Genomic DNA, 23,423 nt, shown 5'->3' on the forward strand with positions numbered 1-23,423 from the left:
ATGTAAAAACATTAACAGTTTAATTCACAGGTCCTAGCTATAAAACAGAAGAGGATAGGGTGAAATCTTTCTCCCCTAAATTACTATCTGTCTTACTGTCTGTCCAGTTGACAAATATGTTTTGACTGACAGACTGCCAGGAGAGTCTACATGTACCAGAGCCTGTGACAGGTAAGAGCTTTCAGCTCAGAGGCAGCTGTGCCATGCTCATATAATAGAGCTTGACAGAAAGTCTTAATGACTAGTCACAAATGGAAAGTGCAAAGGGACACAGCTTCTCTTTAGAGAGCTCTAAGATACCATCAATCTCTGTCCCAGCCCAGGGTAAAAAGTGCCTCAAGCACTGAGTGGGGAATGCAGGGGCAAAATGGGTAATGAGTCAGAAAGGAATGTCTGCTAACCCACACTCACATACCTGCATGCCAATGTGAAGAGAGCCCTGCATAAATTCCTTTACACATATTAGGGTCTCACACACACTTCTGAGGGCAATTTTTTCATGTAAGAATCTGCCCTGTGTTTTACGGAACAGTAGGTAGGTCTTTTGGTATTTGCAAAAATAGTAGGTATTTTTTGGTAAAAAAAGTAGGTAAAAGGAAAACAGTAGGTATTTGCTTTTGCATGGAGCTCCGCAGAAGTATGCTGTCACTGTGACAACTTTTTTTTCTCTCATACTTTCTTGGTATCATCAGCCTTGGCTTTCTTCATTAGATAATAGAGTGAAATTCATGCAATGGCCCCAGAATCACTGCCCCAGAGGAAAATGGGAAGAGAGGGTAGTCAATCAAAGACTGGCCTAGTGGCTTTGGTGTTTTTAGTTGCTGATCTTTAAATACATGAGCCTAGAACAATATTTCTCAAATTTGAAAACAGATGCTTTTTAGAGTCAATTTCTCATGCAACAATATAAAAATAAGACATTAAATCCAGGAATGAAAAATAATTCTCCAATGTGGCTTTGGTTTGAATCTCCACTTCTTCACTTAGAGGCCGGTTTAGGGAAAAGAGCTCCATCTAAAGAACCCACATTTCCATCTATTACTTTAGATATCAGGCCAGAGTTAGTACTTTCAGAAAGCTTGACAGACTTCTTTGATGCAACGAGGGGTAGGGGAGTGGGGCAGGGAGGAAAACATACTTTCTAAGCAGTAAAATCCAAGATATCCCATGATTCAATGGGTCACTTTGGAGACTCTCAGCAAAATAAGCTCAGAATGGCCACCAGTATTAAGGTATTAAGTTGATCAAAAAAACTGCAGAGCAAGTGGGTTCTCTGTCCCAAGTTCGCATTTTCTTCGTGGTTTCTCTTTAGTGTGAGAAGTGCGACAGAGAGCAAGATGATATGGGCAAGGCAGCATCTTCATCATCGTTCTTACTTTGCCAAGGAACAAACCAACGAGGATTCTATTCATCTTTATGTAACAAAGAAATAAAGGAAGGTATAAAATTGTGGAAGATGGAAATCAACTTTGGCCAAAGATTCTCAAGCTCACCTCACTCTTTGGTTTAAAAAAGGTATGTATACAGCTTTTTTGTTTTTTTTTCTTTTTTTGTGGCGGGGGGGGGGGGTGGGGAGGGTCGGGCGGGGAGTGGAGCACAAAAGCAGGACAGGGGTTAAGAAGTAAGCAGATAGAGGGGATACTTCTTTTAAGGTAATATGTAGAAAGCAAAATTTCATGCCTTTTAGAGAAAATTCATACTTCAATGGAAAACTTTACTTTCTACAGCTCTTGCTTCCTGTGCATGCTAAGTCGCTTCAGTCATGTCTGACTCTTTGAGACCCTATGGACTCTGGCCGGCCAGGCTCCTCTGTCCATGAGATTCTCCAGGCAAGAATACAGGAGTGGGTTGCTCCTGTATTCTGTATACAGGATCCAGGGGATCTTCCTGGCCCAGGGATCTAACCCATGTCTCTTACGGCTCCTGCACTGGCAGGCGGGTTCTTTACCACTAGCGCCACCTGGGAAGCCCCCTACCTTCCTACAGGAGCTATTTTATAACTCTAAGTTGTAGGGAAGGGATCAGTTTAGTCGCTCAGTCGTGTCCGACTCTTTACAACTCCATGGACTGCAGCATGTCAGGCTTCCCTGTCCATCACCAACTCCCGGAGCTTGCTCAAACTCATGTCCATTGAGTTGGTGATGCCATCCAACCATCTCATCCTCTGTTGTCTCCTTCTCCTCCCGCCTTCAATCTTTCCCAGCATCAGAGTCTTTTCCAATGAGTCAGTTCTTTCCATTGGGTGGCCAAAGTATTGGAGTTTCAGCTTCAGCATCAGTCCTTCCAATGAATATTCAGGACTGATTTCCTTTACGATGGACTGGTTGGATCTCCTTGCAGTCCAAGGGACTCTCAAGAGTCTTCTCCAACACCACAGTTCAAAAGCATCAATTCTTCGATGCTCAGCTTTCTTTATAGTCCAACTCTCACATCTGTACATGACTACTGGAAAACCATAGCTGTAATTTCTGTCCTGTCCAGTTCAACTGGCTTCCTTGGGTGGGGGCGGGGTTACATCCGTTTGTAATTCATTTCAACATTCTTTACTCCCTATAAACCTGGGCTGCTTTTTAAAATCAGTTACATCTGAGTCTCTTTTTCTGTTTTGCATATAGGGTTATCGTTACCATCTTTCTAAAGTCCATATATATGTGTTAGTATACTATAATGGTCTTTATCTTTCTGGCTTACTTCACTCTGTATAATGGGCTCCAGTTTCATCCATCTCATTAGAACTGATTCAAATGAATTCTTTTTAATGGCTGAGTAATATTCCATGGTGTATATGATGTAAAGTAATTAGCCTCCAACTAATAAAAATAAATGGGGAAAAAAAAATAAATAAAAGGACCAGTGTCACAGATCCTGGTACACACACACAAAAAAATAAATAAATAAACAGCATTTGGCAGACTTCAAAAAAAATAAAATAAAAAATAAAATTCCTCACCCAAAAAACATTAGATAGCTTTCATAGCTTAAGTTTTGGGTCTTCTTTACTTTTGTTTTAAAGAATGATGTAGTATGTTTATAATGATTGGATAAAATAAATCAAAGAAGTGATTATAATTTAAAAAAAAATAAAAATAAATTGGGAGAATTGGAATCTTAAGATTTGAAAATAAGAACGCGCATAACATCACATGTCAATGACCAGACCATAGTATATCTTTCCATTTTAGTATACAGGTTATTTTCTCCCCTTAATTACTGAATATTTTAGTATTGCTTTAAATATAATTGTTATTTCTTCATTTCATGTTTATTTTTTTGTTTCTGGTATATAAAAGCAAAATAGGTTCTTGTATAAAGACCTTGTACCTTGGGAGCATGTTGGACTCATTACCAGATGTAGTACTCATTAATACTTAGGATACTCTAAATAAATAATCATGTCATTTCTGGAAAAAAAAAATTAAAAAAAAATCAGTTACAACACGTGCCTGGTTCCCTCAGTTATTACAAGTAAAATCTTAACACATTTGTTTTTATGTCTATATGAGGGTGTCATGATTTTACCTTTCTTGTTACAAATTTCCTTGTAACACCCTTGTAAGACTGCTTCCTTGGGGAGCAGCAGAAGGAAACATGCTGGAGGCCTTCAGGCTGCAGGAAGCTAGTACTAGGTCATCTAATCTACAGATAAGGGGAGCAAACTAGCTCTTCTCAGGGGACAGACCCTTTCTCCTCTCAAATCTTTCAGGTTAATATCACCATCCAGTATTCTTGCCTGGGAAATCCCATGGACAGGGGAGCCTGGTGGGCTACAGTCCATGGGGTCGCAAAGAGTTGGACACAACTGAGTACACATGCACTCACAAGACCACCATCCACAACATGCATTTGGTCACCTTTTGGGAGAAGGCATCCTTCCCATTTTCAAAGGCATTACTTCCGGCTTGTCTCTCCACTTGCAGGTTTCCCACACTCTCCATTTGCAGATCTCTGCGTGGGAGAGCTGCAGTTTCACCCAGTGGGCAGGGTTGGGTTTCTGTTAGCTGGCTTGCAACCCCCTGTGCTCTGCCAATACACAATGATCAGTAGCATTCCTGAAATTCCTGACATAGCAGAGAAGCCAGGCTTGGTCCTGCAAACGCCCTTGAACTGTGGTTCTGAACCTAATGGGGTATTTATCTTTTATTCACAGCCAGAGGTTAGGACTTATTTATGTAAATCCTCCACCAAGGGTCAATTCATCTTGACCCCCTGGTTTTCATTTCTCTAATTGTCACAGGTATTTTTTAGACCCCTTGGAAACTCTTCATTCAGTGAAAAGCTGCAGGGTCAGTAAGAATTTGGTTACAAAGGGAAGGGGTGGAGGGCTGGAAGAGTTGAGGAGGCTTCCTCTGAAGTGTTCTAAGAAGATTTCAGAGGCCACCCAGTTGACAAAGTAAAAACAGCAATGACCTTATGCACCCTGTTTTATTCACAGAAAGTATGCTTTCTTGAAATGGTATCTTCACCTAAGAAGTTGCTTAAAGCACACATTGTCCAATTTCAGTTTCCTAGAGCACGTATTGTCCAGTCTCAGTGGTGGTAAGGGGTTAGGAAGGGAGCTATTAGAATGGAGGGCCTCTGGGCGGGCACTGGCTCTGCAGACAATTGTTCCCAATTAATGGACCCCAGCACCCTCCCAGCTTTGCATTTTAAAAGGGGGCCCCAGAATAGTGAGAAAATACTTGATTCTTAAGAACTGACCCAGGTTACAGGGATTTCAGGCCACATGGGAAGCCTGCAGGGGAGATATTTAGAGGTCAGCAGGTCTTTGGGGGGCCCTCAAAGCATTCTTGATTGAGAGCCTTGTGCTCCAATTTCTAACTCCCAGGAATGAAGATTTGAGGGAAGGAATCACGTGGAAAGGAGCCCAACTGTTTTAACATCCCTGGAGAATTTCTCTTTTCACTAACTGGATCTTCATCTTCTATACCTTAAGCCTGTTGGGTTTTTTTTTTTTTTTTCATTTTCAATCAAGAGGTGGTGGACAGAATCTAATCTTAAAAAAACACTTTTTTTCATTATTTTCTGTCAACATTTTATTATGAAAAAAGTCAAACGTACAGGAAAGTTGAACAAATAGTACTGTGACCATCCCATATACTCAAACTATTTAAATTCAACAGATACCTTTTGGTATATTTGCTTTATCTATATACACAGTATATATATATATTTGTTTTATGTTTGTATATACTTTTTTTGCTGATCTATTTAAAAGTAAATTGGAGACCTAAATGTAAGTCTAGATACTATTACATTCTTAGAGAAGAACCTAGGCAGAGCACTCTTTGACATAAATCATAGCAATATTTTTTGGGATTCACCTCCTAGAATAATGAAAATAAAACCAAAAATAAACAAATGGGACCTAACTAAACTTAAAGACTTTTGCACAGCAAAGGAAACTATCAACAAAATGAAAAGACAACTCACAGAATGGGAGAAAATATTTGCAAATGATGTGACAGATAAGGGATTAATCTCCAATATATGCAAAAAATTCATGCAACTCATTCTTAAAAAATAGACAACCCAATTCAAAAATGGGTGGGAGACCTAAAAAGACATTTCTCCAAAGAAGATATACAGATGACCAAAAAGCACAGGGAAAGATGCTCACTATTGTTAATTATTAGAGAAATGCAAATCACAACTACAGTATCACCTCACACAAGTGAGAATGACTATCATCAGAAAGTATACAAACAATAAATGCTGGAGAGAATGTGGAGAAAAGGGAACCTTCCTATGCTGTTGGTGGGAATGTAAATTGGTGCAGCCACTATGGAGAACAGTATGGAGATTCCTTAAAAAACTGATAATAGAGCTACCATATGACCCCTGCAATCCCATTCCTGGGCATAAATCTGGAGAAAAACATGATCCAATAAGATACATGCACCCTAATGTTCATTGCAGCACTGTTTACAATAGCTAAGACAGGGAAGCAACCTAAATGCCCACCAAGAAAGGAATGGATAAAGAAGATGTGGTATATAGATACAACGGAATATTACTCAGCCATTAAAAAGAATGAAATAATGCCATTTGAGCCACACAGATGAACCTAGAGATTATCATACTAAGTAAGTCAGAGCAAGACTACCGTATGATACCACTTATATATAGAATCTATTGAAAAAAATGATACAAATGAACTTATTTGCAAAACAGAAACATACTTACAGACTTCAAAAACAAACTTAGGTTACCAAAGGGGAAAGGTGGAAAGAGAAATAAATTAGGAGTTGGAATTAACATATACACACTACTATACATAAAACAGATAATCAACAAGGATCTACTGTATAGCACAGGAAACTCTACTCAGTATTCTGTAATAATCTATATGGGAAAATAATCTGAAAAAGGATGGATGTATGTATATGTATAACCAAATCACTTCTCTGTACACTGAAACTAACACAATATTGTAAATCAACTACAGTTCAATATAATTTAAAAATTAAATTTAAAAAATTTCTAAAAGATAGCATTATAAAAATTAAAAATAAAAGTGAATTGGAGGGAGCTTCCCTGGTGAGTCAGTGGTAAAGAATCCACCTGCCAACAGAGGAGACACAGATTCAATCCCTGATCTGGAAAGCTCCCACATGCCTCAGAGCAACTAAGCTCATATGCCACAACAATTGAGCCTGAGCTCTAGAGCCTGGGAGTCACAACTACTGAACCCACAAGCCTCAGCTTCTGAAGCCTGCATGCCTAGATCCTGTCCTCCACAACAAGAGAAGCCACCACAATGAGAAGCTCAAACCCAACTAGAGAGGAGCCCCCCACTTGCCACAACCAGAGAAGGCCTCTGCAGCAACAACAACCCAGCACAGCCAAAAATAAATCAATAAATAAAATTATTTTTTAAAAAGTGTATTGGAGATATCATGACACTTTACCCCAAACACCAGCCTGTATAACTTAATATAAGTTATTCTCATATATAACTATCATATCATGAACATCTCTAAGGAAATTACCAGTAATTCCATAATATCACCTAACTCTTAGAATAGAAAGAAAGAAAGTGAAGTCACTCAGTTGTGTCCGACTCTTTGCAACCTCATGGACTGTAGCCTGTTAGGCTCCTCCATCCATGGGATTTTCCAGGCAAGAATACTAGAGTGGATTGCCATTTCCTTCTCCAGGGGATCTTCTCGACCCAGGGATCAAACCCAGGTCTCCCACATTGCAGGCAGACTCTTTACTGTCTGAGCCACCAGGGAATCCCTTAGAAACTTTGAGAATATCCAGTCCATATTCAAATCACCCCGATTTCCACCCTAATGTAATAACAATTTCTTTTTTAAACCAGAATGGTTTCTTTACTCTTTTTGGAATAGTCCCTCTACTTCTTTTTTTAGATGACATTATCTTTTTGAAGAGACTTTATAGGAAGTCTCACGTTCTAGACTTGTCTGATTATTTCCTTGTGGAGGTATTTAAGTTGTTCTTCTCTCTCCCAGATTTCCTGTTTTTATGGGTTGAATTGTGCCTGTTCCCTGAAATCATATATTGAAGCTAAAGGGGTGCAGAATATGTCACTTTAAAATCTGCCTCTTTGAATATGGATTATTTTGCCTGATTATTTTTAAGAAACAGCAGTCATAGCAAAAGCTCTGAAAACTGAGTAGAAGTTACTCTTTGTAAGGAACATTTTCATTTACAAGGGAGGTGTCCATTTGTAAGGGTGTCTCCCTTACAGGGAGGGAGGATGAGTAAGGAAGAAAGGATGAATAAATCTCTACAAACTCTTATCAATGGAGATGAAAGTGAAAAGTGTTAGCCTCTCAGTTGTGTCTGACTCTTATGGCCTCATGGCTCCTCTGTCCATGGAATTGTCCAGGCAAGAATGCTGGAGTGGGTAGCCATTCCCTTCTCCAGGGAATCTTCCTGACCCAGGGATCAAATCCAGGTCTTCTGCATTGTAGGCAGACTCTTTGCCATCTGAGCCACCAGGGAAGCCTGGTGAGACTCTTATCAATGGAGATGGCATAGACTTAAATCTTTTTAACAAACATACCATTTTTTTAAACTTCATTCTCCTTGTGCTTTTCCTGGTAGCCTGCCATAACTGGGGCCCCAATTCTCCCATCTGTCTTTTGCCTTTAGCTGGAAATGGTATTTAAGGTGGTGACTTGAGCCATTTGAGGGGATTACTCAGTTTTCCTGAGTGTCTCCAATATATATAGGCAGTATGCATGTGTGTACATGCTATGTTGCTTAGTCATGTCTGACTCTTTGAGACCCTATGGACTGTAGCCCACCAGCTCCTCTATCCATGGGATTGTCCAGGCAAGAATACTGGAGTGGGTTGCCATGTGCTCCTCCAGGGTATCTTCCTGACCTAGGGATTGAACCCACATCTTATGTGTCCTGCATCGGCAGGTGGGTTCTTTATCACTAGTGCCACTTGGGAAGCCCATATAAGTAGTATACATGTTCTTAAACTTCTGCTTGTTTTTTTCTCCTGTTAATCTGTCTTTTTGTTATGCAGAGGTCTCAACCAAGAACCTAGAAAGGTAGAGGGAAAATTATTTTTCCTCCTCTACAAAGCCCAACCCACAGTACTTCAGAATATGACATTATTTAGAAATAGGGTCATTGTGGTCATAATTAGTTAAGATGAGGCCATACTGGAGTAGCATGGGTCCCTAATCCAAAATGACTGGTATCCTTATAAAAGGAGAAATGCAGAGATAGACATGCACACAGGGAAAGCACCAAGTAAACATGAAGGTATGGATCAAGGTGATGCTTCTACATGTCAAGGAAGATGACAGACTGCCAACAAACCATCTGAAGCTAGGACAGAGGCATGAAACATCCTCACAGCCCTCAGAAGTAACCAACCTTGCTCACACCTTAATTTCATACTTCAGCCTCCAGAACTGTGAGATAATAAATTTCTGTTCTTTGAGGCACTCAGTTTTTTGTACTTTGTGACGGCAACCTGGCAAACTAATATACCTATAAACTGGATGTTAGCTCTAGAGACTTGATCAGATTCAGGTTGAAAATTTTGGCAAGAATACTACCTAGGTGACACTGTGCCCTTCATCTGTTGTTCAGTTGCTCAGTCATGTCCAATTCTTTGAGACCCCATGGACTACAGCATGCCAGGCTTCCCTTTCCTTCACTATATCCCAGAATTTGCTCAAACTCATGTCCGTTGAGTTGGTGATGCCATTCAACTATCTCATCCTCTGTCAACCCCTTCTCCTTTTGCCCTCAACCTATCCCAGCATCAGGGTCTTTTCCAATGAGTTGGCTCTTCACATCAGGTAGCCAAAGTATTGGAGCTTCAGCATCAGTCCTTCCAATGAATATCTGGGATTGATTTCCTTTAGGATTGACTGGTTTGAACTCCTTATAGTCCAAGGGTCTCTTGATTCTTCTCCAGCACCACAGTTCAAAAGCATCAATTCTTTGGTTCTCAGCCTTCATTATGGTCCAACTCTCACATCCATACATGACTAGTGGAGAAACCATAGCTTTATCTATACAGATCTTTGTCAGCAAAGTGATGTCTCTGCCCTACATACTGCATCACATCATATAGCGTGTAACCTCAGTCTACTCAGATTGTAGAAAAAGCAAGAGAATTCCAGAAAAACACCTACTTCTGCCTCATTGACTACACTAAAGCCTTTGACTGTGTGGATCACAACAAATTGTGGGAAATTCTTAGAGATGGGAATGCCAGACCATCTTACATGCCTCCTGAGAAACCTGTATGCAGGTCAAGAAGCAACAGTTAGAACCAGACATGGAACAATGGACTGGTTCAAAATTGGGAAAGAAGTACATCAAGGCTATATATTGTCACCCTGCTTATATGCAGAGTACATCATGTGAATTGCCAGGCTGGATGAAGCCCAAGCTGGAATCAAGATTGCTGGGAGAAACATCAATAAGTTCAGATATGCAGGTGACACTCCCTAAATGGCAGAAAGAGTGAAGAGGAACTAAAGAGCGTGATGAATGTGAAAGAAGAGAGTGAAAAAGCTGTTAAAACTCAACATTAAAAAAACTAAGATCATGGTATCCGGTCCCATCACTTCATGGCAAATAGATGGGGAAAAAATAGAAACAGTGACAGACTGTATTTTCCTGGGCTCCAAAATCACTGTGGATGCTGACTGCAGTCATGGAATCAAAAGACACCTGCTCCTTGGAAGAAAAGCTATGACAAGCCTGGACAACATATTAAAAAAGCAGAGACAGTGCTTCCTTTTATTAGGGAATGGTAGAGAAGGAAATGGCAACCCACTCCAGTATTCTGGCCTGGAGAATTCCATGTACAGAGAAGGCTTGTGGGCTACAGTCCTTGGGGTTGCAAAGAATCAGACATGACAGAGCGGCTAACATTTTCACTTTCATTCAGAAGCCAAGATCTGGTTTCAATGTAAGCTTATTGCTATTGAGATGATATCGCTTCTACCTAGACCAGAGCTGTGAACAGGGCTATGAAATAGAAGGGTCAGCTTCATGGACAAGCTACCAGTACAGTCACAGAAGCACTCATGCCTAGGAGGACTGTGTGCTTGGAATTTAATTCTGTCATCACTGTCTTGAAATTAGTTGCAATTTTATTTTTATAATATTTGTATTTGGTCAGTTCAGTTCAGTTCATTTCAGTTGCTCAGTCGTGTCTGACTCTTTGTGACCCCATGAATCTCAGCACACCAGGCCTCCCTGTCCATCACCAACTCCCGGAGTTTATTCAAACTCATGTCCATTGAGTCGGTGATGCCATCCAGCCATCTCATCCTCTGTCATCCCCTTCTCCTCCTGACCCCAACCCCTCCCAGAATCAGGTCTTTTCCAATGAGTCAACTCTTTGCATGAGGTGGGCAAAGTATTGGAGTTTCAGCTTCAGCATCAGTCCTTCCAATGAACACCCAGGACTGATTTCCTTTAGGATGGACTGGTTGGATCTCCTTGCAGTCCAAAGGAGTCTCAAGAGTCTTCTCTAACACCACAGTTCAAAAGCATCAATTTTCCGGCACTCAGCTTTCTTCAGAGTCCAACTCTCACATCCATACATGACCACTGGAAAAACCATAGCCTTGACCAGACGGACCTTTGTTGGCAAAGTAACGTCTCTGCTTTTTAATATTCTATCTATGTTGGTCATAGCTTTCCTTCCAAGGAGTAAGCGTCTTTTAATTTCATGGTTGCAATCACCACCTGCAGTGATTTTGGAGCCCCCCAAAATAAAGTCTGACACTGTTTCCACTGTCTCCCTATCTATTTGCCATGAAGTGATGGGACCAGATGCCATGATCTTAGTTTTCTGAATGTTAAGCTTTAAGCCAACTTTTTCACTCTCCTCTTTCACTTTCATCAAGAGGCTTTTTAGTTCCTCTTCACTTTCTGCCATAAGGGTGGTGTCATCTGAGGTTATTGATATTTCTCCCAGCAATCTTGATTCCAGCTTGTGCTTCATCCCAGTCCAGCATTTCACATGATGTACTCTGCATATAAGTTAAATAAGCAGGGTGACAATATACAGCCTTGATGTACTCCTTTTCCTATTTGGAACCAGTCTGTTGTTCCATGTCCAGTTCTGACTGTTGCTTCCTGACCTGCATACAGGTTTCTCAAGAGGCAGGTCAGGTGGTCTGGTATACCCGTCTCTTTCAGAATTTTCCACAGTTTATTTGGTCAGTGGAGTCCAAATGATAATGGAGCCTGCACCAGGGCTTGGAGAATTACTTCATGCTTGGCTCCCCAGGACAGGTTTCCAGGGGTCTCACTCCTGCCTCCTAGTGCCCTGGGCCCTACCCAGCCTCCCAGTCTTCAACCCTTTCCAGCAACCACCACTGCCCTCTGTCCTCAATGAGAGCCTGGGTGTGAGTACAGGGAAGGTCGGAGGTGAGTGCAGGGAAGGTCGGGGGTGAGTGCAGGGAAGGTTCAGGGGTGAGTGCATTTGCCCCACAGTATCTTTGGACAAGGCATGGTGGACAACCCCAGGTTGGCAATGCCTCATCACATTCAGCAGGTGACCAGGCGAGGACAGGCTCTCCCCTACCACCAATCCAGTCCCTAGTGTACTCCAACACTAAGGTTCCACTATGCTTGGAAGGCTCCCATTAGCTGTTGGGTTGGGGTTGCAGGCCCATGGGAAGAAGAAATGTCTGGATTGACTTCTCTGCCCCTGGCCCAGTCAGCGGAATCCAGTGTGATGTTTTACATCCCATTTGTCAAACCCCATTGTCACAAGACAGGGCCCCTGGTGGCCTGGGAGCATCTGCATTTGTCTCCCATGCATCTCCTAAGCATCCTGTGCAAAGGGATGCCTTATTTTTTTCCTTCCCACTTCCTGAATCTGGTTTGTGTGAGCCTCTTCTGGCCACCTCAAGATAGTCTCCAAGACAAATAAAAAAATACCAATTGTGATATTTTAGCTATTCCACTTGCAGATCAAATGCTTTTACATTTGTTTTAAAACTGACATCACACAATACAAAGACAAAAGGTAAAATTCATTTTAAAACAATTTAAAATTTTAATTTTTCTTACTTAGAACAAGATTAAATAGCAAAGGAAAAACACCATGACTAGTTGAGTGAGTAATAGACTGTGAGAGAAAGGAAAAGGCTTTATGTTTTATCTTTGACAGCACTTCATTCCTGCTTCTTGAACAGGTAGCCTCACATTTTCATTTTGTACTGGGCCACGCAAATTATGTACCTGGTCCTGAAATACACACACACACACACACACACACACACTATTTATGTGTAAAATAATATGTGTATTATATATATAATATATATTAATCATGATATCTTATTGATATGTATGTTATATTGATATATTAATCATGAGGTCATATTAATATTTTCCATTCAAATTTAACATTATAAGGTTTTTCCAAAAGTTATTTTATAACATGTGTTTATTTTCTATGATACTGAAGATTATGGTTCTGAATGTAATAACATAGTTACTTATTTGTTTTTTCTATAAAACAAACATATAAGTTTCAAAACTTCAATATCAATGTTATCACTAACAATAAAACTACAATGTAACATGTAAGATTCTTGTCACTTCTTTATGACTTCAGTATAGTCTAAGTTTGATGTTCATAAGTTATTTGAAATAATTCTTGTCTCTGTGTGATTCTGTTACCTTTGATATATGGTCAGGTTTATTTTTTTCTTTCCAATTTGAGACTTTGCTTTGCTTTCTTTTTTATATTGTTGTTTTTTTTAATGTTAAACATTTAAATATTTCAAAAGTCAAACTATCTAAAAAGACATAGTCAGAGAAATTTCTCTCCAGCTCCTATTTTCTTCTCCTCAGCCCTGCTCCAAGCTCTCTACAGGGAACTATTAGTATTAGGTGCTGATTCCCTGGTGGTTAAGTTGGTAAAGAATCTGCTTGCAATGCAGGAGACCCAGGTTCGATCCCTGGGTCGGGAAGTTCCTCTGGAGAAGGAAATGGCAACCCACTCCAGTATTCTCTCCTGGAGAATTCCATGGACAGAGGAGCCTGGTGGGCTCTAGTCCATGGGGTCACAAAGAGTCAGACATGACTGAGTGACTAACACTTTTCACAACACATTCTTCCAGTATTTGGGGCAGGGAGAAAGCAAATATATATACATATTCTTATTTTCCTCCTTTCATATACAAAAGATAAAACACTATATACATGCTCTGTACATCTTTTTAGCAAAATAGCGTCCATATTAGAACACAGACATCCTCTTTTCTTTTTATACAACTGTATAATACTTCATTATGAGGTATTCATTATGAGGCTTCACCAATGGCTCAGGAAGAATCTGCCTGCAATGTAGGACAAACAGTAGATGTGGGTTCGATCCCTGGGTCTGGAAGATCCAGTGGAGAAGGAAATGGCAACCCACTCCAGTAGTCTTGCCTTAAAAATCCTATGGACAGAGGAGCCTGGCGGGCTACAGTCCAAAGGGTCACAAAGAGTCAGACACGACTGAGCACAAACACACGAGACTAAATCTTTGTTTATTCCATAAATCCTCTAAAGGTGGACATTTCAGAGTTCTAGTCTTCATTATTAAACATAACGCCACAGTAAATAACCTTGTACATTTAGTATTTCATAATTATAGAGGGATACCCATCAGGTAAATCCTTAGCAGTGAGACTGCTAGGTCACAGGGTAAGTGTAATTTTGTTAGATAATCCAAATTCCCCTCCTCGGGGATTATACCATGTTGCACTCCCATCAGTAACATATGACAGTCCTTGTTTCTTCATAGCCCTGTCAACAGTGTTGTTTTGTCAAACTTGGGGATTTTAGTCAATGTGATTTTGGTAAAATGGTAGCAATGTAGTTGTAACTGGCATACCTATTATTATGAGTGAAAGTAAGCATCTTTTCAAATCTTCATTTACATTTCTCTGTGAATCCTGCCACTTGCCAATTTTTTTTCTATCAGAATTTTAGACTTTGTCATCTTCATTGTTAAGATCTCTTTATTTACTAGTGAAATTAATCTTTTGTCTATCATATATTTTCTCCAGGTTCATCCTTTTACATTTGATTATGTGTTTTCATTTTAAGAAAATTTATTCATCTTTTATTGATTGATTCTAAGTTTTGAGTCATAGTTAAAAAGTTTTTTTATACTTTGGCCACCTGATGCAAAGAACTGACTCATTGGAAAAGACCCTGATGCTGGGAAAGACTGAAGGCGGGAGAAGAAGGGGACAACGGAGGATGAGATGGTTGGATGGCATCACTGACTCAATAGACATGAGTTTGAGCAAGCTCTGGGAGTTAGTGATGGACAGGGAAACCTGGTATGCTGCAGTCCATTGGGTCGGACATGAGTCAGCAACTGAACTGACTGACTCTCGTGTTAAAAAGAAATAACAAGGAACTTCTGATTTGGGCCAAGATGGAGTGCCCCATTCCTCCCAGGGCCTTCCCCTTACAACTAAGAAACCCTGGATATAACACAACAAACAAGCACAGGAAGACTCTGAAAGGCGAAAAGAAGTCAGACTTCCTAGGCACCTCAAACGTGACAACACAAGGGAGGTCCTTGGGTTTCCTTATTGCCTCCCTTATATCCCAGACAAGGCCCGGCAGAAACCTCCAAAGAAGAACTGCCAGTGGGCATGAGCAAAAGAAAAAGCTTTCAGAAAAGCTTGATACCTCTAGTTGAAGAATCAGGAAAAGGACCATGAAACAACAGAAAACCTTTTTGGCAAAACCGGCACTACTCCAACCAACAGAAAAAAAGCACCTCTCCCTGTGTGGGATGTTTCAAGCCCCACTTAGAAGCAGGTGGTGTTCCAATTAACTTGCAGGGAGACTGACAGAGCTAAGCAGAGAGCTGAGCTTCAATCCTTGCAGAAGGAAGCAGGCAGTGCTTGGGTTCCCCCAGAGGGCAGAGTTAGAAGATCCAGCAGTGAGCTGAGTATGCACCCCACTGGGTCATAAAGGGACTTCATGAGGCCGAGAGAAATGAAGCTAGTCAGTACTCTGATGTCCCTCCATGCCAAGTGGAGACATGTGCTAAGTATCCACCCCAACCTGGCATCAAGGACACTGGACAAGACAGTGCTAGTCAGGTCTAGTCAGTGCTCCACTATCCATTGTTCTCATGTTTCTTGTGTCAGCATGGTGCAGTAGGAAGCTGAATCTCCATAGCAACTCAGTAGCAACAAGACTGAATTAAGTAATGTGAAACAGGGCCAGTAGGCACTGCTTTTCTCCCCTACTCACCCCATCAGCAGGTCCCAGTGGAGAGGCAGGCCTCCAGCACCATCCAGGATTAACAATGAGGCTGAATGAGGTGGTAACAGGTGAGTTAATCCAAACTTCGCTTCCTAGTATCAGTGGGGTCAGGAGATGAACCTCCATCCCCACCAGGCATCAACAATGCAGAAGGAGCTGTTGAGAGGTGGCGTTTGTTGGCATTCCACTTTCCCGTTCCTCTCCCTTTGTGTCTGAAGGGCTCAGCACAAAGCCAAGCTACTGCCCCCACCCTGTAGCAAAAAAGCAGTGAGCCAACTCTGGGCTTTGCCCCTCACTTATGTCAGTGGGGACCAGTGGAAGTAAGCCTATATCCACACTAGAAGGCAGTGAGATGTCATGTGTCAGTGCCCTGTTTTCACAGGGAAGGTGTCATGGAGCTGGGGGTGGGAGGGGTGCCTAACTTCCAGCTCACATATCTGTTAAGATGGCAGTAGGAGTCACTGCTTACTTTTGCTGGGGTAGAATCATCGGGGACCAGAGGGAAGCTGAACTTATACACCACTCAGCCATCCTGCTACAACTCAACCAGGGGGCTGCCTGTTTAAAAAGAAAAAAAATATAATAGGATCCAGAGTCTACTGATATGATATCCAAAATGTTCAGGATACAATCAAAAAGTCACTCATCATACCAAGAACCAGGAAGATCACAACATGAATGAGAGAAGACCATCAACAGACACCAAGAAGGCAATGAATCAGATGATGGAATGATCTGACAAGAATTTTAAAGCAACCATCATAAAAATGCTTCAACAGTCAATTCCAAGTTCTCTTCAAACAAATGAAACAGTCTAGAAAATTTCAGCAAAGAAATAGAAGTTATATGAGAGAACCAAATAGAGATTATAGAACTGAAAAATACAATGATAAAAAGAGTGACAACAGAAGAAAATCTGTGAATTTGAGGACACATCAATAGAATTTTCCCAATCTGAAAAACAAGTGAAAAAAAATGAACAGTCTCAGGGACTAATGGAGTAACAGAAGATCTAACATCTGTATCTTGGGATAGCAGGAAAGAGAGAGACAATGAAACTGAAAATGTTTTTGAGGAAGTAATGGTTGAAAACTTCCCAAATGTGGTGAATTCAAGAAGAATCAAGAAACTGAATGAATCTCACACAGAATAAACCTAACAAAATCCATGTCAAGGCACAAAATTTCTGAAAAATTTTGAAAACTGAAAAGAAATAACAAAACATGAAAGCAGCCAGAGAGAAACAACACATTATTTATTGTGGAATACCAATTTGAATTACAGGGTACTTCTCAAAAGAAACCATGGAGGCCAGCAGGAAATAGCACAACATTTTTCAAATACTGAAAGAAAAGATCTGTCAGTTGTGAACTCTATATCAAGTCAAAATAGCATTCAGGAATTAAGAGGAAGTAAAAGCATTCTTTGTCAAAGGAAACTAAGAGAATTTGTTACTAGCAAACCTACCCTTGAAGAATGGCTAAAGGAGTTTTTCTAACTAGCAAAGATGATAACAGAAGGTTTGAAACTTCAAAAAGAAAAGAAGAATATCAGAATGGGTAAAAACAAGAAATTAGAAATAGAAGAGCAAAATAAACCCAAGGGAAGCACAGGAAGGGAAATAATAAAGAAAGATATGAGCAGAAATCAATGAAATTAAAAATAGGAACACAAGACAGAAAATCAATGAAACAGAAAGTTCTTAAGAAATCGATAAAAACTGATAAACTTTTAGCAAGACTGACAAAGATGAAGAAAGAGAGAAGACCCATATCATCAATATAAGAAATAAAACATCAGATATCATTTCAGATCCTGAAGCCATTAAAAGGACAATAAAGGAATACTATGAACTATACTCTTTTTTTTTCATTTATTTTTATTAGTTGGAGGCTAATTACTTTACATCATTGCAGTGGTTTTTGTCATACATTGAAATGCGATAACCCTATATGCAAAACAGAACTATACTCTTATAAATTTGAAAACTTAGAAGTGGACCAGTTCCTCCAAATCCACAAACTATCATACTCAACCTCAACAAAATAGGTAAAAATAGTCCTATAAGCACTGAAAAAAAATGAATTTGTGATTATTAACGAAAAGCTCCTGAACAGTTTCACTGGAAAACTCTACCATACATTTAAAGAAGAATTAATGTCAGTTTTCCACAACTGCTACCAGAAAATAGCAGCAATGGGAACACCGTCCAACTTATTTTGTAATACTAATATTAGTCAGATACCAAACCAAAGACAGTACAGAAAATAAAAAACTATAAAACAATATCTCCCATGAACTTAAATACACACAACCCTCAATAAAATATTAGCAAATCTAATCCAGCAATATGTAAAAGTTTATACACCATTACCAAGTGGGATTTATTCTAAGTTTGAAAGACTGGCTCAACATTTGAATATCAGCATAGCTATAATAAAAAAATAGTAAAAAATCACCTAATGTTTGCAAAGATGTGGAAAAACTGGATCACTCATGCATAGCTAGTGGGAATGGGAAATTTACAGCCACTCTCATAACGAGTACAGCACTTTCTTAGAAAACTAAACACGGCTTAGCATACAACCCAGCAATTGCACTATTTGGCATAAATACACAAATGTTCATATAAGCTTTATTAATAATGAACTGAACTGAACTGAATAATAGCCTAAAACTGAAAATAACCCAAATGTCCTTCAGTAGGGGACTGGTTAGACACAGACATACTGTGGTACATCCATACCAATGGAATACCTCTTAGCAAGAAAAAGGAACAGACTATTGACAATACAGCAACAGTCTGGATGGATCTTAAGGGAATTAGGGCTTCCCTGATGGCTCAGACAGTAAATTATCTGCCTGCAAGGCAGGAGACCTGGTTTCAATCCCTGGGTGGAGAAGATCCCTTGGAGAAGGGCACAGCAACCCATTCCAGTATTCTTGCCTGCAAAATCCCATGGACAGAGGAGCCTGGCGGGCTACAGTCCATGGGGTCACCAAGAGTCAGACAGGACTGAGAAACTAACACTTTCACTTTCAAAAGAATTAGGCTGAGAGAGAAAAAAAAAGTCAATCCCCAAATCTCACATACCACATGACTCTATCCATGTAACATTCTTAAAAGTACAAAATTATAGAAATGGAGAGATGTATTTGCCATAGGACAGGGATAAGAGAGGAGAGTGTGACTATAAAAGACAACACAAGGGATCCCTGCTGTGATGTAACTGTTCTGTATCTTGATTGTATTAATGTCAATATACTGGTTGTGATATTCTACTAGAGGTGTGTCAGTCTGCTCAGGCCTCCACAAGAAAATACCATGGACTGGGTGGCTTAAGCAACAGACATTTATTTCTCACGGTTCTGAATGTTATGAAGCCCAAAATTAAAGTCCTGACAGATTCAGTTTCTTGTAAGGGCCCTCTTCCTGGCTTGTAAATGGCCATTTTCTTGCTGTATCCTCAGATGGCACAAGAGAGAGAACTCTGGTGTCTCTCTTCTTATAAGAATATTAACACCATCGTGGGGGCCTCACTCTCATAACATCACCTGAACCTAATTAACTCAAAGGCCTTACTTCCAGATACTATCATATTAGGGGTTAGGGCTTCAGCATATGAATTCTGGGTGAGATTCATTCAGTCCATAACAAGATTTTTAAATTAGTGTGATAAAATATACATAGCTTGAAGTTTGCCATTTTCAATGGTACCAATCAGTGGTATTAAGCATATTCACAATGTGTTATAATCATCACCACAATCAATTTCCAAAACTTTTCCATCAGTCAAAACAAAACCTCTCCCGGCAGTCCCGCCTTTGTCCTTGGTCGGCCATGGCGGGGTTGGCAGGCCAGCTCACCAGGCACTGGTGCTCTGGGCTTCTCCACAGTGTGTGCTTAAAAAGGACTTACCTGGCCACGCTTGCTGTCTCCACTCTGATGCTGGCTTTTTAGATTTCTGGAGGTGAGGACTGAGCGTGTCTGCTTAGTGAGCTTCACAGCCTAGCATCCAGGCCAAGTGGATTCCCCCAGTCCCCCGCAGGTCCCAGCCCTGGCATGTGAACCAGCCAGAAGGACTTTAACAACACAGTGAACCAGGTGAAGCTCCTGAAGGAAGATCCGGTCAATGAAGTGAAGCTGAAACTCTATGCACTCTACAAGCAGGCCACTGAAGGACCTTGTAACGTGCCCAAACCAGGTATGCTGGACTTTATCAATAAGACCAAATGAGATGCATGGAATGCTCTTGGCAGTCTGTCCAAGGAAGCTGCCCGACAGAACTACTTGGACTTAGTGTCCAGTCTGCTTCCTCTGAGTCCCCCACCCAGAGGCACCTGCAGCAGACAGGAAGCAACCGGAAAGCGACAGCCTGGTGGTGACCTCTGAAGATGGCATCACCACCATCCGGTTGAACCGTCCAACCAAAAGAAATGCTCTCACCACTCAGATGTATCATGACATCATAGCTGCACTTCAGGCTGCAAGCAAGGATGAGTCAGCCATAACTGTTTTAACAGGCAGCAGGGACTACTACTGCAGCGGGAACGACCTGACCAACTTCACGAATCTGCCCGCCGGTGGGCTGGAGGAGATGGCCAGGAGCAGGGAGGTCCTCCTGAGGGATTTTGTCAACTGTTTCATAGATTTCCCAAAGCCTCTGGTGGCCATGGTCAACGGGCCGGCTGTGGGGATCTCCATCACCATCATCGAGCTGTCTGACGTCATGTATGCAACAGACCGGGCAACCTTTCACAACCAGTTCAGTCACCTGGGCCAGAGTCCAGAAGGCTGTTCCTCTACACTTTTCCCAAGATAATGGGCTCAAGCAAGGCGGCAGAGATGCTCCTTTTGGGGAAGAAGTTAACGGCCCAGGAAGCGTATGCCCAAGGACTCGTTACCGAAGTTTTTCCTGACGGCACTTTTCAGAAAGAAGTTTGGGACAGGCTGAAAGCATATTCAAAGCTCCCCCCCAAAGCCATGAGAATTTCCAAGCAGATCATCAGAAACGGGGAGAAAGAAAAGTTGCAAGTGGTCAACGCGGAAGAAAGCAGTGTCCTGAGGGAGAGGTGGCTGTCAGACGAGTGCATGAATGCCATCGTGAGCTTCCTGTCCAGAAAGGCGAAGCTCTGATGACAGCATGGCCCAGCCGGGTGCCTCCAGGGAAGTGTTGTACCACTGCTCCCGCTTCTCAGTCCCCGAGCCGAGTAAACCTCGCTGTGCCTTCTTTCAGTGCTTAAATACCAGTCACTATGATTGTATTGTGCTGGAGCCTTGATGGAAAACAGATGATGTCAAACGCGCTTGGGGAACTTCTGTTGACTTGGCCGGGGGCAGTCTCAGCTCTCTCAACATGAACCGCTGTTACCAGGTGCACTGGAACATGCTGCCTGGCGCCCTGTTCTGGAACGCGTTCACTGCATTGCAGGCCGAGACCACATGTTTGAAAACCACCATGGTGCTCTGCCGCCCTGCACAGGGTCACCAACTGGATCGCCGGAACACCGACAACCTCTGAGAGACCGAGGCAAGGTCTTCGGTGGGTCGCATGTTCTTTCTCAGCCACCTGGAAGGGGGAGTGAGCAGAAAGGAGCAGGACTATCAGAGGGCCAATTAGAATCCTAGTTTCATTCCACCCCTATCATCTGCCAAAAAGACATGGAGAATTAGACCGTTTCCCAGGAACGTGATATTCCGTATCAGTGGTTATTTCCTCATGTATTGTCTCATCTTCATTCTCATTTAAGGTGGTCCTTTATAAAAAACACATCTGGGGATAAAAACAAACAAACAAACAAACAAAACCCCAAAAAACCGTAAGACCAGAAACTATTAAACTCCTAGAGGAGAACATAGGCAAAATACTCTCTGACATAAACCACAGCAGGATCCTCTATGACCCACCTCCCAGAGTATTGGAAATAAAAGCAAAAATAAATAAACGGGACCTAATTAAAATTAAAAGCTTCTGCACAACAAAGGAAACTATAAGCAAGGTGAAAAGACAGCCTTCAGAATGGGAGAAAATAATAGCAAATGAAGCAATGGACAAAGAATGAATCTCAAAAATATACAAGCAACACCTGGAGCTCAATTCCAGAAAAATAAAAGACCCACTCAAAAAGTGGACCAAAGAACTAAACAGACATTTCTCCAAAGAAGACATACAGATGGCTAACAAACACATGAAAAGATGCTCAACATCACTCATTATCAGAGAAATGCAAATCAAAACCACAATGAGGTACCATCTCACGCCAGTCAGAATGGCTGCTATCCAAAAGTCTACAAGCAATAAATGCTGGAGAGGGTGTGGAGAAAAGGGAACCCTCTTACACTGTTGGTGGGAATGCAAACTAGTACAGCCACTATGGAGAACAGTGTGGAGGTTCCTTAAAAAGCTGTAAATAGAACTGCCATATGACCCAGCAATCCCACTGCTGGGCATACACACCGAGGAAACCAGAATTGAAAGAGACACGTGTACCCCAATATTCATCGCAGCACTGTTTATAATAGCCAGGACATGGAAGCAACCTAGATGTCCATTAGCAGATGTATGGATAAGAAAGCTGTGGTACATATACACAATGGAATATTACTCAGCCATTAAAAAGAATTCATTTGAATCAGTTCTAATGAGATGGATGAAACTGGAGCCTATTATACAGAGTAAAGTAGGCCAGAAAGAAAAACACCAATACAGTATACTAACGCATATATATGGAATTTAGAAAGATGGTAACGATAACCCTGTATGCAAGACAGCGTAAGAGACACAGATGTATTGAACAGTCTTTTGGACTCTGTGGGAGAGGGCAAGGATGGGATGATATGGGAGAATGGCATTGAAACATGTAAATTAGCATATGTGAAAGAATTGCCAGTCCAGGTTCGATGCATGATACAGGGTGCTCGGGGCTGGTGCACTGGGATGACCCAGAGGGATGGGATGGGGAGGGAGGTGGGAGGGGAGTTCAGGATGGGGAACACATGTACACCCATGGTGGATTCAAGTCAATGTATGCCAAAATCAATACAATATTGTAAAGTAAAATAAATAAAAAAGGGAAAAAAAAACCCTCTATAATCATTAAACAATAACTCCCCATTTCCCCTCTCAGCCCTTGGCAACCTCTATTCTATTTTCTGTCTTTATGAATCTGCCTGCTTGTACTATAGTTTTGCAAGATGTTATCATTCAAGAAAACTGGGTAAAGGGTACACAGGATCTCTCTGTATTATTTATTACAACTGTATATGCATCCACAATTATCTAAACAATCTTAAAAAGAAACTCATTCATGTTTGTCTATTATTTGTATGAGTTTTTAAATTATTATTAAACTCTCTGATCTATTTCCTAATTAACTTCAATCCCTTGAACTGGTGCTGTATCGCACAACCGTGTGACAACCACTTCTTTCCTCTAGTCAAACCTTTCTACGTTGGATCAAATAATTTCGATCTTTTCAGTTTCTCATTCCCGCTTTCTACCTCTCAACCGTTTTAGTTACTGTTCCAGAAGACAACATACCTTTCAAGGAAAGAGAGGTATTGGAACAGCCACAAAATGAACACATAATAATAAACAACTACAATGACAACAGCAGGAAAATCTACAGTGATTTATTGACTGCTAACAATTTTAGATAATTCCAGTTGT

General features: G+C 41.0%; 1 long non-coding RNA gene and 1 pseudogene across 2 annotated transcripts in view; one reads left to right on the forward strand and one right to left on the reverse strand.

Moving 5' to 3' along the window:
• The window catches only part of LOC139033178 (uncharacterized), a 126,233-nt gene that overhangs the window by 21,059 nt on the left and 81,751 nt on the right, over positions 1-23,423 (reverse strand). Inside the window, exon 2 of one of the 2 annotated variants that reach the window (XR_011485806.1) lies at positions 19,673-21,323. This is a non-coding gene — a long non-coding RNA (uncharacterized lncRNA). Of the gene's footprint in view, positions 1-19,084; positions 21,324-23,423 lie in introns of those variants that run through there. The other variant, XR_011485805.1, reaches the window with a different exon arrangement.
• On the forward strand, positions 19,595-20,891 carry LOC110139857 (enoyl-CoA delta isomerase 2-like; annotated as a pseudogene).

Source organism: Odocoileus virginianus, chromosome X (genome assembly GCF_023699985.2).
Source record: "Odocoileus virginianus isolate 20LAN1187 ecotype Illinois chromosome X, Ovbor_1.2, whole genome shotgun sequence".
Classification (NCBI taxonomy): domain Eukaryota; kingdom Metazoa; phylum Chordata; class Mammalia; order Artiodactyla; family Cervidae; genus Odocoileus; species Odocoileus virginianus.